At 31.7% G+C, this 5,785-nt stretch overlaps 1 pseudogene; it reads right to left on the minus strand.

Moving 5' to 3' along the window:
- Positions 1-218: 218 nt before the first annotated feature.
- LOC127127539 (uncharacterized) lies at positions 219-5,284 on the minus strand (annotated as a pseudogene).
- Between the last annotated feature and the right edge of the window lie 501 nt (positions 5,285-5,785).

Below are 5,785 nucleotides of genomic sequence, written 5' to 3' on the forward strand. Positions count from 1 at the left end.
AGAGGTGTCTTGAACAGTCATATCTATTTTTCAATAAAGTTCATCATAAAAAAACTAATTTGGTGTTCATGATGTTTGTTTTTAGTTACTTATCACTAAAATATATCTTCATATTATTTTATAAAAATAATTTGTATAAATTAAACCAATTTTAAATAAAACCTGCTGTTATTTTTAGGAGAATAAATATTTCATATTACTAACTAAAATAGTGTAAATGGGACAAAATCATAGATTTTATTAAACAAAGAGAATCCTAGGTTACATAGATATATTGTATCATAAAAATTCAAACAAAATAAAAAATGACAAACAAGTTATTTAGACATGTCTCCTTAAATCCCTAGGGCACATATCCCTTTGATTTAGTCTATTTTGAAGCATTAACGCTTTCATAAACACCTTTGTAAAATGCCAAAAGGGTTTCTCTAGGAGGCAATGTTTCCTTAACAAGTGAATGATTGTTGAAGTCTTGGCTCCAATTGTAAAGCTTGGGAAATTTGTGACTAGTGAACAACTTGAATCCAAATGCTTCTTGTATAATAGGGAGCCAGTAAGCTATGATGACAGCACTAATGTCAACAATTCCAATCTCATCTCCACCAAAGAATTTGTCCTTTAGCTCATTCTCAAGAATTTGAAAAGCCTCTTCTATTTCCTCAATACCTTTTTCACGTACTTTCTCATCAATAGTAGAAATAACTTTTCTTAAGGCGTCCACAGACTAAACACACAAATCAAGATAATCATTAATAAGAAATGTTTAAGGTAAGGACGAAAGATAAAAAAACTATAAAACACTAAAATCTTTGAATATAGGCGTGTTAGTGTTCTTGTCCTTGTGATTATGTCTAGTTTATTTTTTAAAAGATGTTTTATGTCAGAATCGATGTCGCGTGTCAGTATCGTATCAAGTCAGTATCGGTATCGTGTGTAATGTTTATTCTATGGTTCAAAATAAAAAAACACAATAGAAGAGAATAATTACCTCATCTATGAATTTTGACCAGAAGCGTGTCTGTGCTTTCTTGTAAGGATCAGAAGGCAAGATTGGATTTTGTTTCCATGTTTCATCAATGTACTCAAGAATCACAAGAGATTCTGATATGGGTTTTTCATTGTGAACAAAAACAGGAATCTTTTTATAAACTGGGTTGTATTGAATAACTGCATCACTCAAGTTTCCTCTCTTTTCTACCTCATATTTATATTCAACTCCCTTCAGTTTTAGAGCAATCTCCACTCTACTCACAAATGGACTTTCCACAATTCCAAAAAGCTTCACATCTTCATTATTTGATGCCATCTTAGTGCTTTGATTCTTTACTCAAATAGCTGTTTTTGGCTTTTTTGATTGATTCTGCGATCTAGTTTTATTTATAGAGCCTGGTTTATTCTTTTTGACAATTAGAGTCAGAATATTTTATTCAACAAAAAAGCGGTTGTCATATTTTTATTTATTTTTTGTTGAAATAAACGGTTGTCAACTTAGAGAATTAAGACAATGAGACTTGGGACTTATTGTCCAAGTAATGTTGGGCAATTAATAAAGTGTTACTACATTTGATTTTTTTTAATGTATACGGCTAAATTTTTAAATTTTAATACGAAACTAACCAATATATTTCTCTTAATTTTAATACGAAACTAATCAATATTATTTGTAGACAAAATTTTAAAAAATCTGCAAATAAATCTACGAATGTAACATAAAATCTATACCTTCTCTTTAATTCATTTTTTTAAACATGAAAATATTGAAAATTATGAAAAAAAGTTGGTTAATTTAGTATTAAAATTTTAAATTTTGATTATTTAAATAAAGTTTTTTATATTTGAAATTATGCTTATCTAGAGACAATTTAGAATCGGTGGCGGTATTGAACGAGTCAAGGATGTAGAAAATATATTTTTCTATAAATTTCGGAAATGAATGCCCAAACAAGTGATGTAAGGGATTATGTAACCAATCCATTGACCAACAATAAATACTTTGAAAACGTTTTATGTTAAGAGTTTCATCCTTACACACAACTTATTAAAGAATTAGAGCCTTATTTTTCTATGAACACATTAATTGCATTTTTACGTATAAACTTATCATAATCTATCATTAATCCATTTTTTAATACGTATTCTATCATTAACTTATCATATTCTATCATTATTGGATTTTTATTAAGAAATCATCTTTTTTTTTCCTTCTTGTTGGAGATTTACAAACCAACCTCGATTTTACCACAACTTTACCCTTACACTCTAATATATATATATATATATATATATATATATATATATATCACTTATTCAAAAAATTTAAAAAGAGAAAATTTGTTTATAATAGTGATTAGAGTTCTACAGAGTTCGGAAAGATTGTAAGTGTTATGATAAGCCAACCCCATAGTTCATTGTCGTAGATATATCGACAACACGAATTTAAGTGAAGTAGGGTATATGAATCAAATTTTATCATAATGTTTTATTAAAGATCATGTTCTTATCCAATTTGTTAATCTTCGAATTTTTCTTAATAATTTCTCTTATAATTTTTATAGGTCATCCTCTATTTTTAGGTATTTAAATCCTCCTTTAATTCTATAAATATGACTATATCACATGCAAAAAGTATACATTTCGGTACTACCTCTTGGAGTACATTCCTATTATAAAATTTTGTTACAGAGTTTCGTGAGTCATTTAATGCAGTGGTAGAGCTAAAACTTTTGGCAGGAAGTGCAAATCATACATGTACCCGACTGATGTACAATGATTAAATAATGTTTGCTTGCGATGGTTGCAAGAGACTCTATATGTATTTTTTTTAAAAATAAGTTAATGCCTTATCAATTCTGGGATCGGGACCTTTATAGAAGATCATGTGGGTTTGGGCTAGAAAGCTAAGAAATAATTTTTTGATTCCATTCCAAAAACATAGAGGGAAGGAGACTTAGTCTCCTTTCCACCGTGGGAGAACCCATTTACTAACATTTCTCGGTCGTTTCTCCTTAGCCACCTTAGAAGCCACGTGTATTTCATGAGTTGGGTTACTGGTTTTGGGTTTAAGTCGACATGGGTGACCCACTATGCTTAGAACTTGTTGGACGATAAAGCTTAATTCAGGAGCTCGCTGAAATTGCAGTCATCGACATCATTGATTAGAAAATAAGTGTTTCTGCTTGAGGGAGAACATTGTTGATAGACTCACACTTGAAGGTGAGTGTTGAGAAAATAAGTGTGAGTTGAAAGTGTTGAGAAGTCTCATTGATCAGAAAAGTAGAGATTGAGTACTTTATAAGTGAGAGAAGTCACACACCTATCACTTTAATATTTGGGTAAATATGTGGTGTCTCTCCCAAATGTGTGTTGGTCATAAAGAAAGATCTCAATGAATGTAAAAATACTCCCTCGTGTTGACACCCATGTCATAAGTCGTTGGTTCGAGTGAAGGACCGACTCAATTGTATCGAATGTCCATCCCACATGGTGATGGATAGGAGTCATGTCCCGTTGAAAGAGTGTCAACGCTTAAGGGGAAGTGTTGAGAAAAACAAGTGTGAGTTAGAAATATTGAGAAACAAGTGTGAGAAAGTCTCACATTGATTAGAAAAATAGAAATTGAACACTTTATAAGGTGGAGAACCCACACATCTACCACCTTAAAGTTTTGAATGAATATTTGATGTATCTCTTACAAAATGCATTTCGTATAAAAAACTCTAATAAATAATACTCCATCGTATTAATCCCTAAATTGATGACCTAAGAGCCTTCACTCCTAAGAAATGTATGGACCAATTACAAAGACTAAAAGAAACAAAATAGTACTTGCTTTGGCTTGTGCTATGAAAATTTGTCCATGTTATAACTAGACGTGAAGTCTACATTCTCAAGTGGTTTTATTGAAAAGGTTGTATTTGTCACACATAACCTATTGGATTTGTGGTATAAAAGGGAAAGGAACAATAATGTAGAAACTTCACAAGCATCTATATGGCCTTAATATAAGCTCGTAGGGCCTAACACAAAAGGATAGACAATTACCTAGTCAAATTTGGTCTAACCAAGTGCCAATTGAGTATGTAGTATATGTGCAGTCTTCAACATCAATCATAATACTTAAATGTTTATATGTGGATGATACACTATTAAATTAATTGGTAACAAAACAACTAGCATGAAGATATTCAAGATCATTATGTATGAATTTGAAATGATAAAACTACAACCAACTCAAATATTTCAGTTTTTATGAGACGAGAAAAATCCTAGAAATTTTACTCATAGAAAAATTATGGGTTATGACATCAACCCATCTTATGATTCCAAATCAACATAATTCTTGATCTAAAATTCAAACAGAAACTAAAATAACAAACAAACAGCTTAGACATTTCTCCTTAAACTGATATCTATTTGTTTGAAGCAACATGCCTTTCATAGTGACCTTTGTAATAGGCCATAAGGGTTTCCCTAGGAGGCAATGTTTCCTTAACAATTGGGTGATTGTTGAAGTCTTGGCTCCAATTGTAAAGCTTGGGAAATTTGTCACTAGTAAACAACTTCGCTCCAAATGCTTCTTGTATAATAGGGAGCCAGTAAGCTATAAGAACAGCAGTAATGTCAACAATTCCAATCTCATCTCCACCAAAGAATTTACCCTTGAGCTCATTCTCAAAAAGATGAAGAGCCTCTTCTATTTCCTCAACACCTTTCTCACGTTCTTTCTCATCATGAGTGTATAGAGCTTTCCGTGCAGCATTAATAATCTGGTTTCACAAATTAAGATAATATAATTAAATTATGCATGTGTTGACACTGACACAACACCGACACAATACACCGAAACATTACCTTGTCATCAATGAATTTTGACCAGAAACGAGCCAAGGCTCTTTTGTAAGGATCAGAAGGCAAGATTGGATTTTGCTTCCATGTTTCATCGATGTACTCAAGAATGACAAGTGATTCTGAGATTGGTTTTCCATTATGAACTAATACAGGAACTTTTTTATAAACTGGATTATATTTGAGGAGAAACTCACTCTTGTTTTGCAAGTTTTCTACTTCATATTTGTATTCAACTCCCTTCAATTTTAGAGCAATATCGACCCTACTCACAAATGGACTTTCCACCATTCCTAAAAGCTTCACATCTTCCTTATTTGATGCCATCTTAGTGCTTCAAATCTTTACTCAAACAACTGTTTTAATCTCTGATATTCATTTCTAGTACCTACTTCTATATATAGAGAGAGCCAAGATTATTACTATTCAACAAAGACGGTGGTCAACAAGATTTAACTATAGTATGATTTTTCTACACACTTCCACGCGTATGAACAGTGTATACTACTGGCAATAAATAAAAAGAATGATGTAAGGGATGACGTAACCATAAGCAATTGGTATGGACAAACATAAAAGTCATATCAGTTTTATCCTTCCGCACAATACACGACTAATTAAAGAGAAAACGAAACCATGTGTTGGTATTTTAACTTTGGTAGGTATTTTAACTTTGTGGAAGAAAAAGTCTTTTATCCTTGTTTCTAATTTTGTTGGGGAAGGATTTCTTGGTATCCATGTGTTGTGGTCCGGTTTCAATCTTTTCTTGGTGAATGTGTATTCCTCTTGTTTTATTGAGAAGAAGAAGGCTTTTTGGGGGAGGCTTGTAGAGTTTAAAGCAAAATTTCCAGATGGGTTGTGGTGTGTTGGTGGTGATTTTAATACTGTTCGGGTTAAAGTGGAGAGGAAGGGTATATCGAATAATTTTAATCTAAAAGAG

This window comes from Lathyrus oleraceus, chromosome 3, assembly GCF_024323335.1.
Source record: "Lathyrus oleraceus cultivar Zhongwan6 chromosome 3, CAAS_Psat_ZW6_1.0, whole genome shotgun sequence".
NCBI lineage: Eukaryota > Viridiplantae > Streptophyta > Magnoliopsida > Fabales > Fabaceae > Lathyrus > Lathyrus oleraceus.